Below are 13,889 nucleotides of genomic sequence, written 5' to 3'. Positions count from 1 at the left end.
TAATTCTGGCCACCACCAAGTAGTGGTCAGAAAGTCCACTCCCCCAACCTCCATAAACTCTTGCATCCATTACACATCTTTGCATCCTTTCATCCACACACACATAATCAATCATTGCCTTCCTTTCATTCAGTTCACCACCCACCCTTCTCATCACTCGCTATGTATACCTGTGGATCATTTTATGCCTGAAGAGGGTATTGGCTATCACCAACCCCTCCCAGCACAAATGTCCACTAACGCACTGCCATTCTCATCTATCTCAGCAGGCACACCCCACTCACCAACCATTCCATCCACCTTCACATTCCCAACTTTACCATTCATATCACCAATCAAAAACACTCTCTCATTCCTTCCAAACTTTTCCATGCACACTTCTACATTTGTCCAGAACTCTTCTCTCACTCTTCTAGCACGATATAGCGTTGGCGCATACACACACACAATCACCCACATTTGTATTCCAACTTTCAACTTTACCCACACAATCCTTGACCCAACTGATCCATACTGTCTTAAGCTTTTCTTCCATCTTTTACTTACAACTATACATACTCCTTCCTTTGCCCTCTCATTCTCACCTACTCCTGCACATATACCTCATCCATACTCCCATTCTCTCACACTTTCTCCTCTCCATTTTGTTTCAGTTATTCCACATACATCCACTTTTGCACCCTCAAGCACCTGGACAATCTCTCTCTCTTTCACCTCATCATTCGCTCCCCTTACATTCCATTCATTGCGTAAATTGCACCTACTTCACACTTAGGGATATGTCTGTTTCCTGGCTCCTGATTATCAGAATTATCTATGGGCAGATATATAGATAAATCAAAACTCTCTCAGTTGAGAATATTAGCCACCAAAGGAAAGTGGAAAATAGAGAAGATGAAATCCAAGGTGAAGTATTGTCAAACAATACAAGATAAAGCATTTTCTAATTTGCACTGCGCTGTTTTAGGTAATATTAGACGAACATTTTGTAGTTATTCAATTAGGTACCCAGTATAAATAAGTTTAAATGCATACATCATAATGCTGTAACCCTAATTTTAAAAAATATATACTTCCTTCAATTCTGCTTCACCTACTATACAGTACACATTATAATGCCGTATAAATTTTTCTACACACCTTAATCAAAATATTGACAATCACCATCATCATTACTGTTCATCACCAAATAATACCAATCATTAACCATTATTATTAACCCCACAGCCGTATTCCTCAAGACAATTTTAATTCATTCTGGCTATCATCACATACTCATCTCTAGAGAGAGTCAATTGGGCTGAAGAGTTTACTGCAAATGTAAAAGAACATACCATTTTTTATCATTTCAAACAAGTTTCACAGTGCAAAGACAGTATATAATAAAAATAATATTAATAACAATAGTAATTACTCATGATTCATACATTCATTCACTGCCAGACGCCACGTATCCCAAACGGGGTGGCCAAGGGCTAAGTTAATCGTTTTACAGGGAAGGGCACTAATCCTCCACCAACCCCACTTGACACGTAGGGATGCCAACAGCATCTGGTGTTCCCAGGCGGTCACCCATCCAAGTACTAACCAGACCCAACGTTGCTTAATGATAATAATAATAATAATAGTAACAGTAATTCCTCATAGTAAGTCTGTAGCATACAAAATTTACAATTCAGTTCTCTGTATAATTAAGCAGGAAGATAATTTTCTGCCTTAAAAGATTAGCTCCTCTTATTCCAAGATATATATTTTACTCTTGCTACTAAAAGACTATTTAACTGTTAGCGTGAGAAAGAACACTACATGTAATTGGGTGCCTGGTGGTTAGTAACTGGGTAGGGGTGGGGATACTCTTTATAAAGTACTGTAGGTGATAGTGCACAGCACTAAAACTATGTTATCTTGAAAACTATTAAAGCTACAGTAAACCTACACACATCACTGAAGAGGCTGTGTAAAAGTGATGGATGCTGCTCAATTTACCTCTTCCAAAATGTTAGGGATGATTTGATGGGCATGGTTAGTGGTATGGACATAATGAAGGGATATGAAGGGGTGCACCAGGCTTGGGTCCAAGTACATGGACTCGTACTCGTACTTAAGTACACATTATAATGTACTTGTACTCGGGTTCAAAATTTCCATAGTACTTGTACTTGTACTCGGACTCAAAATACTCGACAATTTTACGAGTACTTTCGAGTACAAACATGATATATAAAAGTGGTGAGGGTAACAATGGTGTCCTTGGAAAGGCCAGGTGGCCTGGGTTGGTGAGTCACTGAGGTCAAGTGATGTACAGCCACGCCCACTAACTCCTGATAAGCTGCTTTTAATATGTTAGCACCTTGGTACTAATTGCAGGGAGTGAAAAACAGCTGCCTGGAGCCCTGGACAGCATGTTGTGTCACTGAGAGGCAGAGCAACCCAAGCCTATCAAGGGAGATTCGCCCCAAACTCCTCGCGAATAAAGTCGAACATTCAGTTCAACTCCGGAATCATTTTGACCTTTATGGTCGCTGTTACCCTGATGGAGGGGGAGGGAGAGGAAGGTGATAATCAAAACCAGGCCAAGTCAGGACGCAGGGGTGGAAATTGTTCGAATATTATCTTATTACATGTATGTAAGTACTGTATATATATATAATTATATATATATATATATATATATATATATATATATAAATATATATATATATATATATATGTATATATATATATATATATAATTATATATATATATATATATATATATACCTACATACACACAATAAACTGCTGAAAGCAATTGAGGTTATATCAGTAAAATGTACCCGTACTTGGATTCAAGTACAGCACAAATGTACTCGTCCTCGGACTCGAGTTCAGCTATAAAACGGAGTACTTGTACTTCTACTTGGATTCGTGATACCGTAATGTAATCGTACTTGAACTCGAGTACAGAAAAATGTACTCGAACCCAAGCCTGGGGTGCACGTATGGTACGAGGAACGAGGAAGGCGAAAATATACTAGAGTTCGGAGAAGCAAGGAACATGACTGTGTTCGACACTGTTGTGAGGAAAAGACAGCAGGATGATTACATGTGAATCCGGGGGTAATAGTATCCAGACTGACTACTTCCTGGGCAGGAGAACTGATAAGACGCCGATAAAGGATGTGAAGGTTACATAGCGCAGAGCGTGTGTGCAGCAACACTGGTTACACGACATGGTACAAAAGAATTGGGTACTGAAGATGAGACCTATGCACCCAGGAGGAAAAATGGAGCTATAAAAAGCCAAGCAGCAAGGGATGCCTTCTTTAACCTGTCCCCATCCCGACGTTTTCTGGGCAGTGGTACGCCCCAGTCCCGACATTTTTGGACCTTTTTTGGGGGGGCTCAAACATCCGCTTTTGGTGAGAAACATCGAAAATTCATAGAGAAATCGCTCACCTGAGGTTTAAAATACTCGATCCAGGTAGGAGTACCTCCTTACCTTACAGGGTTTTCTATCAGGCTGGCTGCAAAGAAAACGAGTTCTATGGGAGGATAACTATTCTACACCACTCATAAACGGTATTTATTTATTTGGTACGAATTTATATGTAGTACGAGATTATATTGGTTTTCAAACGGTAATATAGGCATTATAAACATTATTTCACTCACTAACTTATCACCATTCCTGACCTTTTTTTGCCACATTACCTGATCATTATTTCTGACTGTTTCTTCCTCTAATGTTTGTCCTCCACATTGTCATCAATTGGGGAATCACCCTGGCCCTGAATTTCGTACCGTGGCATGACATGGCTTTACTGGCCAGGTCACTGATAACAGGTGAATTGCTGAGAAAAGGTCATGCAGAGGGGGGGGGGAGGAGGTCATGCTGGGTAAGGCACTGTCCCTGCCTGGCATCTTGTAGAGGAAGGTGTCTCGTGTATACGTGCCATAAATCACTCGCGAAAATTGAAAATTGTGCAAATTAGGGACCTTGCTATGTTGCCGCGTTAATTTACGTCTCCGGGATATGAGTGCACATCATGTGAGGATGTGAATTCACATCTCCGGGACGGTGTGGGTTAACAAGATGAGTAAAAAGGTGCCCAAACAGGGTGCTGTAGACAGAAGTGTTCATTAGCAGTGCAGAGCTCTAAGAACAATCTCTTGAGGGTTACTGATTCAGTGTGTAGATGAACAAAGGGCCCACCAAGACACATGGTGATGGGGTTTAGGTGCAGACGCTGCAGATAAGGAGAAAAGACCTCTTTCCAGGAATGGAAAAAGGGTGGCAAGAGAGGAAGACTTGGCTGCCATGCGCAGGACCAGAAGGGAGGTATACAGGGCAAAGTCTGAGTATCACAGACTTCTACTGGAAAGCCTAAAAGTGTCAAAAGGAAGAATGTGGTAATCAAGGTAGCAAAGGAGATGAAGACAAAAAACAGGAGTATCACAGTTGAGGAGTGTGTCAAGAATGATGAAAGGAGTGTAGTGATGGACAGCAAGGATATTAAGATGCTTGGAGTACATTATACCCAGTTGCTGACTGAGCAGAATTACTGGAACAGGGAAGGTTTGAAGTCAGGAGAACCAATGTTTGACCCTTGGCCTTTGACTGATGCTGCTACCGTGAGTAGGGCAATTTGTGGGGCACAGTTAGGGAAGGCAGTGGGTGTGTCTGGGTTGGCTGCTGAGCTGTTGAATATCTCAGGAGATAATTACATGAATGGGTTTAGTTACTGATTTGATCCATCATCCAGTCCTACGTTGCCCCATAACGAGCATAGGAGCCCAGGGCTAGGCAAGTTGGTCCTGATATTTAAGATGAGAGTGATCAGCCTCACTCATCCCTGAGTGGCAATACATAAACAACAGACCCCAACCACCCCTTGGATATAAAACCTTCACCGGCTCAATCCGATTGGAGCACCGTAATTACCCGCTAAACCACCAGGCACCAAAATTTGGTTATATGGTTACCACCCAGGCTAGTAGTTGGTTTCCTGGTGTACACACAGGAAACCGTTTGGCTTGTCACTCAGTGTAGAGTCAGCCACAGGCAGAAGGAAGAGGAAAGAATGAAGGAGAGAAAGACAGAAGGGGGAGCGTAAAGTCACCCGCAGGCAGAAGGATGTGGAAACAATGATGGAAAGAAAAATAGAAGAGGATGAAAGGAAAGAAGGATGGAGGAGAGGAAAGAGTAGACACCTGAGAGCAGCATTACATCAAGTGAGTGGATGGTGAGCACCCCCACATACCACATTACTTCAGTTATATATGAGTGTGTTGTTCCTGATGACTGGCTGAAGAGAACAACTGTAAATGTGTACTGTATAAGGGGGACAATGATTCCTGCAAAGATGAAATCATAGAGGCATAAATATTCTGGATGATAATTAAGGTAATGTAGAGTCTGGGCAGATATAACAGAGAGAGTGAATACTGATCAGATGCAGTTTGGGTTTATGCCAGGCAAAGGGGCCACCGATGCAATATTCAATGTCTGACACTTAAAGAAAAATATAAAGGATGGAAGAGACAGCAGCATTTTGTTTTTGTTGATTTGAAGGTCTATGACAGAGTTCCTATGGAGCTTGTGAAGTGGGCAATGACAGACCCTAGGATCGAGGGATGACTGGTCAGAGTGACTAGAGCAGTGTACTATGGTGTTCGCACCCAGGTGAGCACAAACAGAAATTTGAGTGATGAGTTCTCTGAGAATGTTGGCATGCACAGGGATCAGCTTTTAGACATTATTGTTTATAATGATGTTTAAAGCTCTCTCACATGACTACAGAACTTGACTCTTTGGAGGTGTTGTTTACTGATGACTTGGTGATGACCGTGGAGACTAAAATGGAGGTGAAGAAAAGATTTAGGAAGTGGAGAGTTGGAGTAGGATACATGGGTTTGAGCATAAACGTGGATAAAACAAGTGATGGTTTTAGGGCTGGTGGCAGTACTGTCAAAAGCAGAGGGAGTGCGACCATATGCAGTTTCCCACAAGTGTGTGGGATGCAGCTCCACCTTAAGCTCTGTTTGTGATAAGAAGGTGCACAGAGGTCTAGTGGTATTGCTGGTAGGCTGCAAAATAATGTTGATTTCATGTGTGGTGTGTGCAGGGAAGAGCATACAGAGACTGAAAGGTGGAAAAGGACTCACCTTGCTGGAGTCTCTTGAGAGTAAGCTCGAACTTTGTTTGTGGGATATAATATGTACTAGAGGTGGGGTTGGAACTAGCTCTTTGTCATGATAAGGAGTGGTTGGAAGTTAAGAGAACTATTGCCTCTCCAGACATTCAGAGGACTCTCCCTACATGCTATGGGATCCTTATATGCAGCATGTTAGGAGTGTAATGTTGCCCAGTACAGTGACATGGGCAGTAAAAGAAAGGATACTTATAGGCTCAAATGTACATAGAAGATTAGATTGATATTTGGTGTCTTTGTATGACGGACCAGGGAGGCTAGCATTGCAAACTGATACCTAAGGAATGGATGGGACATGAATGCATTAGTACTGCAAGGAGAAGGGGTTGACTGAGATGGTCTGGACATATGTAGAGTAAGGAGAATGATAATTGGATGCAGAGGGTAAGAGGTGTGAACGATGAGGGTAGGGTTGCAAGAGGCAGACCAAAAAAGACCTTGGACGAGGTCACACTGGGACTGAATAGAGGCTGCTACAGATATAGCAAATGGATAGCTGCCATTTGGTGACCAAGGCCAACACATGCAGGCATGTTAGTGCTTTTACAAATTATGCAAACCAAAGGCTTGAAAAACTACTGTATCTTATATAACACACCCCGTCATCGGTCTGTGTATCAATCTGTCACCAAATCCTTTTTTACCCCTGATTTTGGTGATATAAAGTAATGAGAGAGAAGCCAATCCCATATTACCTCTTTTGAGTAGGGCAACGGTTGAGCTACCACAGTACAGTACATTAACGGTAATAAACCAACTTTCCTAATGACAAAACTGAAAAACCTTCAGTCACCTTTTTGGATCTGAACCCAGGCATGCCATCACACTGACAGGAGTATTGTAACCATATGATCACCAGGTGCTCTAGTGCATGGAGGAATTCCTCTAGACAATAACAGAGAACTGTCTGAGATATTACAGCAGTCAAAGGGTTGACAGATGAATTTATAATTATATTAATTAAACTGATGCCATGATTCCTCTTGATGACATCCCCAATTTAGGTTAGCCATGGTACAGCCAATGTTTTCAATGGACTGGAAGACAAAGTGCTAAAACCAGCTATTCATTTATTCCTAAGTGTGTGTCTCAAATATGAGACAAACAGGACAACAAAATAAAAGTAAAAGGCATCAACAGATCTTGAATTTGGCTGTTATCTTGGTTTTGTCTTTTCGAGGGAACAATCTTGAGGGCTCCTGACCTTCCTTGGAGAGAAAAAAAAAAAAAAGTCTGCTAAGGTACAACAGATGTTTTCTATGGACTGGGAGCTAAATCAACTATCAAATGGACTTAAAATGAGGAATTACTGCATGGTTCTGCCACATTACTGACCTGACAATTACAACCAAAATTTTGCTGACACTTTCCTGCCAGCTGTTGAGTGGAAGGTGATTTATGGTATTAAGAGAAAGCAATATGAACCAAACAACAAAGAAGACTGAGAAGAAATGACACTCTTATCTTTGGGAAGAATGTGTGGTTACATAAAATACTGAAATGCTAAGGAAAGAAAGAGAAATTAATTACAGAAAATATTGTGATGTGATAGCTGCATGAAGGGAATGAGAAAAAATATTAGTCTTTATGTTTGGTAAGGAATGAGAAATCTGATAAATGAAATACTTTGTTGTGAGAAGCACATGACAAATGGGTATGAGGAGGAGGGACACTGACATTCAGGGAGGAATGAGATATAAGGAAGGCAGAACACAATGCTGGCAAGGGACTGTCAGTGAACTTTTGCTTGCAATTATAACTCAGGTTCATGAAAAGCAGTGATTGACTTACCTTGTACTATACTGTACATAAAAATAATAATAATAATAATAATAAAACTATTGAACACAGGCGTCTTCCAGTGTCCATGGTGCAGATAGGAGCTGCCAATATAAATACCCCTCAACTCCCTCCCCCTGCGAGGAGGAGGGGGGACTGCAGGGTGAGGTATGGTCCAAAGCTCTTACACTTAATATGGTATGGGTACAACACCAATTTTCCAGCATCAGATTGTCCAGCTTTTAATCTGGACAATATCATGAGGTCACCTGAAATTCCCGCACCTGCCAGACTAGTTTACCAAGTGGCCATAAATAGTGTTCAGTGTAGTGTGTGCTCATTGGAATGTCTTATGCTGCATGTCTTGGTGATGACACCTGTATTTTGTCTGATTCTTATTTTACTTACATTAACCCTAGCTACGGCTTCAAAGAAAGATGCAAGTGTGAGTGGTGGTGTCATGCATAAACATCAGTCTATTCCAATAGTCAAATCTCCTTCACCATAGTTAAGTGGTCCGCGAAACTACTGCAATGACAAAACCCATCAATAACCAAATAAAGCAATAAATCATTCTTGGCCCACAAGTTAACATTCACTTTTTTGCCTAATACCCAAATAATAATCCCTAAAACGATTGGAAAGGCTAGGTCAGCAATGTTTACACCGATTCTGCTACTGTCAACTGTGAACTAGGCAATCTTTTTCTCTGTTACTTCTAATTAACTTTTTGAGTCACCACCATTATCAATATATTTTGTGAAAACAAAATTCTCGCAATTAACCATTCCTAACCATCAATTTCTGTTCTTGTTAATACACTTCATCAAATGTCTCATTCTTAAGTTACAATTACCCTTATGTACTATATCACCATTTCAGTTAATATTCTTAACCCTTTTGCTTACGGTAAGTTTCAATAAGTTTCACAGTCCACAACATATCAGCTTTCTCCCCTCCCCCCGCCACGCACTCCAAAAATGTGTATTCTCGGTTTACTTTCACCACCCAAACATATTTATTTTGCCACAAACCCACATATTCTTATTCGTCGGGTTGTAAAAAAAAAAAAAAAAAAAAAAAAAAAAAAAAAAAAAGTACGTTAGGGCGGTGTGAATAAACATTCGGGAACATTCATCTCACTTCCCAACATTACAAGTCAAATGTTTATCTATCTCTACATGTTATACTATCACTTGAAAAAGAATTTTATTAGCTTTCGAACAGGGTTGTTGGCATTTTGATAAGAGTTATGGTTTTCGAGTAATAAGCGAAAAAGTAAAACCTATTTCCAACAGACAACAGAGTTTTTATTCGGGGAGCTCTAACAAAAACCTTTACTAAGCCGTGTTATGCTTTTATTTCATCATCTTAAAGTAGAATTTCATGGGCTTTCATTTGAGATCAGAACGGTTCTCCAACGCCTCATAGTTTTTGAGAAAAATGCAAAAAACTATGGAGTACCCATGCCGTATCGTGACTGTAGGGCGGTTTCCCCACCTCCCCCTAAGCTGCTACACGTATTTCACCATTTCCTTGTACGCTAGGTATGCACACTATATTCACAATATTCACTGTCACTATTTTTATAGTTGAATACTCACATTTGGTGCTGGGCAGAGGCAGTGTGTTGATTAGAAACAGCATCACAATCTTCATTGGGCCAACGGCTGATAACTGCCAGGAACGCTTCACAAACACCTAATTTCCAACTGCAAACACCAAATCTAATTGCAATAGTGCCCAAACACTATACATAAGCACTATTGGTAGAGTGACATGTCGTGCGGCCGGGATGGGGGTAAATGAGGAGATTTAAAGGGACAAGACTGCTCACTACCTTCCCCACTTGCAGCTCATTTGGTACTGAAAAACCTGTCTGCGCTGTCGAGGGTATCGGGACCCACTGTTGCCAACTCAGTACTTTTGACGAGAGCTGGGCAAGCTATGATGCCTCCAAAACTGATGCAAATTGACTGAAAACTTTTATTTGGTGAATATTTTGTGATTTTATGACACCAAGGGGCGTCACTGCGTATTTACGGGGAAAGACCCTAATAATACATAACGCATCACCATGTACAAAAGGATTAATGACTACCACAGTAAATTCAAAGGTTTTCATCACTGTTATCTATTGAAACTTTATAAATGAGGGTGGAATGCATAAAGCAATATTACATTTCACAGTTGTCTGCATGTGAAAGCCATTCGCCATGACACAAGCCGTACCATAGTAGCCAATACATAGCTACCCAGCGACCTACTGCACTGGCCACCTGTACCGTACTCTCTTTCACTCACCTGTCTGGCCATAATTGTGTATTAACCCCTAAAACGCGGCTGTGTACGCGCGATCCCCCCCCTGTGGCGGGGTTGTAGCGGGGTCTGAGTACCTGTGGAAAAATATTAGCCAAAAATCATAGATTAACCCTAGAGCATTAAAATTTTTAAGGCATATATTACTTACATTCAGCTATCTCCTGAGCCACATGTTGAGCCTTCGTTGACTACCCAAGGACTTGTGAAGACTTGCAAAGTTGGGTAACAAAGTCTTCACTCTCACACCTCCAGAAACCCGGTTTTCTTTCTACCACAGCCTCAGTCTGTCACAGTACACTTTATACAACAACGTACAGGTTGTTTGGAATCCGTATTTGTAAATAAGAACTGAAAATAAGGCTAAAATGGACAGAGCGCACGGCCGACATGCAGCAGCGGTGGCGATCTTCACGTCAATATTGTCACATTTGCCTTTTCTCGGCAAAAACACGTATACTCCTTTTTTCCATCATAGGACTTAAAACGTTTGCCTGTCACTATTACGGTAATAAAAATCAATGTCACTGCCAGTATTGTGGACTGGGAATGAGGAAGACCACGCGGCGCGAGTTTATTCAGCCTTACGGCACGCACTTTATTCTCGCTCCTGTCAGCCACTGCGCACTTCATTTCTATCGCTCACTTTCACTGTATCTTTTTTTTTTTTTTGCCTTATTCATCAGTGTCACTGTCCAGTGTTATAAAAATAATATTTTATACACAAAAAACTTTTACTTTCAGAACATAGAATAGGAAAATATGCTTTTATATTTTTACACTGGAGTGACTGTCACTCGCATAATACTTATATGATTACTATGTACAATTATTTACAACAAAAAACACTGTAACTGTCAGTGCTTTTACAAGTACATACACTAATTTACACTCATCAGGCTGTCACTGTCAGCACGTAAAAGAAAACTAAACAATATTATCACTGTCACTCTCAGTATTTTTCCCAATATTTTTACCCTTATTTTCAAAATCTACTTAGGCTGTGGTAGTCGAAAAAACACGGGTAAGCACAGAGGGGAACTTTGCACTCTTTGCACTGCAAGAGGTGCGCCTAAAGTTCTTTCCTGCCTGGTAGTGTGGCTGCACACATGAGCACCTCCTCAGTGCTTTCCCCTCTTTGCAGTGGCTGGCAGTGGCTCAGGCGGTGTCGCTGAAGGTAGGCCATACACTGTAGGCGGTCTGGAGGTGTGTGAGGGTGGCGTTTGGGACCTGTTGAAAGCACCTGGCCATAGCAGCTGAGCAGCTGGTAGACACAAGTCTTGGAGAATCTTCTGAGAGAGTAGTTGGCTGGCTTCCTGTTCTTGATTTTATACAGGATGAAGGCGTTCAACATGCACATGTCAATCAAGTGCAAGAACACCTTCCTGTACCAACGACGATTTTTTCCTCAGACAGTCAATCTCTCCAATCATCATATCCGACTTGTCCACCAGCCGCATATTGACGTTATAGTCAATTACAGCATCAGGCTTCATCACAGGCTCGCCAGTCCTTCTGTCGACCTTCCCTGTTGCCAGCATTTCACCCTTGTGTACTGTGGTGAGCATGTTCACGACTCTCTTATCATGCCACCTGATCGCAAGCATCTTGTCAGATTTCTTCAGGTGCACGTCTCCCAGCTTTGACTTTTCAGCCTCTGGGAAGGCAGGGTAATGTGCCCTGTTACTTCTGACAGTGCCACAGGAGCCGACGCCGTGTTCAGAAAGGTACTTGGCGAGTTTTGGAGCTGTATAATAATTGTCCGTATACAGGACATGATTCTCGCCAAAGTACTTTTCCAAAAGCACTTTCACCACAGAACCAGAGAATCAGGGGGTCAGTCTTATCCAAGTCGACATTGCTGGCGGTGTAGATGGCAGTCAGGATGGGAACCCGTCTTGCAGTCTTGCACAGCTTACGAAAAACTTGATTCCAAAGCGGTGGCGTTTGCTTGGAATGTACTGGACGAACGAAGAGGCGGCCCCTGAACAATACCAAAGACTCGTCAATCACGACTTTCTTGAAAGGGCGCAAGAACCTCGTAAACTTATCTTTGATCATGTTCAGGATTCCCCTCACTTTCCATAATGGGTCAGTTTGGGAAGGCTCATCATTATTCGCGAAGTGAAGATAAGTCATCAGCTGCCTAAAACGATCGCGGCTCATGTATTTATTGAATATTGGTGTTGGGCACAGCTCGTCGGAACCCCAGTACTCTTCCAACTTGTATGCTTCCAGTTGTGCGGCATAAGCAACATCAAGGCAATAAATACAAAAGCTCGCGGATCGTCAAAGGCACCCATGATGCCATCCGCGATTGGATGGCGTCGCAGCCTCACCACCTTCTTCGCGGAGTGGCGCACATTGCCCCTCGTACCTGTTGGTCTCGGTACAGATGTGCTCCATAACCTCGTGGTCAAGGAAGGCCAACAGGTAGTCAACACATTCACCATCGTCGTCCACAGGGAAGTCAGCCTGAAGTCCACACTCACTTTTGTCAAGGGCAGATCTTCAGGCACAAAATCTGATCCCTCTGACCACACAAAAGCATCTAAAGTTCCCTGCCTAGGCTGGGAGGTGCTTGGGGCGGCGGGGGTGAGGCAGGTCGTGTGGGAGTGGGTGAGGCAGGCTGGGCAATAGTAGGTAAGGAGAGAGGTTATCCCAGGCCGTGTTGGTGTTGTGGTGGTGGTGGTGGTGGTTGGAGGAGATTATCGCTTGGGTCAAGGTCACCCGCGGTGGCGTGACTCCTGAGTTGCCTAGTGGGAGTTAGCCTAGGGGACTTAACTTTACTCACACGAACACTGGGCCTACGATAACCTCTCATACCTAACATTGCTCGTCTACTTCCCTTTCTCGGTGGTGATGGAGACTCCGATGACTCAGAGACAGGACAGCAGACGAGGAGGACGAAGAGGGCTGGGGAGAACGTGGCGGGCTTGCGGTGGTGTGGCGTGGCGTAGTGGACAATGCCGGTGCACTGCTGTCTCCGCTCCTCTTCCTTTTCTCTCCCTTTCCATATTCGAGCCCCATTTTCACCGGGGCCTTCCCTGTAGAGGTGCTGGGCACAGTCACAGTTTCCTCGGGCACAGAAATCATCACTTCGGGGCTGAATCAGCACTCGATTGTGTCTCTGATTCAGCCAGGCTAGACAAAACACCCACGTCACTGCCGTAGTCCATAGAGGCTTTCAGCAGTTCAAATGCTATGGCCGAGTCACTTAGCCCCTTGGTAGTCACTTGTAAAGTTTTGAAGGGCGTAGAGGTAACAAAACCCTTTTTTGGAGGGCTAGAAGGCACGGAACTAGAAGAGCTAGAGCCTGACATGGTGTCACCGTGGCAGATTTGCGTGGACTGACGCTAATCTGGGGCAAACCGCGCGAAAAAATGACAGTGTGACAACTGGGGAAACAAGCGTTTCCCAATAGCAAAAAGTGCTTGCGAGATGACGGCGCAGATTGACACGTATCAGCCATCCGCGCGTTGCCATATCGCACGACGAGGGAGGGCCGCGCATCGGTGCGTCCGTGGGTAAAAAAAATGAGACTTGGCAACAACCGAGGTCAGTAGTACAAAGGTCAAGTGTGCTAAAAGTAGCTCA

Source organism: Coenobita brevimanus, chromosome 25 (assembly GCF_032717465.1).
Source record: "Coenobita brevimanus isolate Jiangsu-jjx chromosome 25, ASM3271746v2, whole genome shotgun sequence".
Lineage (NCBI taxonomy): Eukaryota > Metazoa > Arthropoda > Malacostraca > Decapoda > Coenobitidae > Coenobita > Coenobita brevimanus.
The sequence above is the reverse complement of the archived record's forward strand: the minus strand, read 5'-3'. Positions refer to the sequence as shown.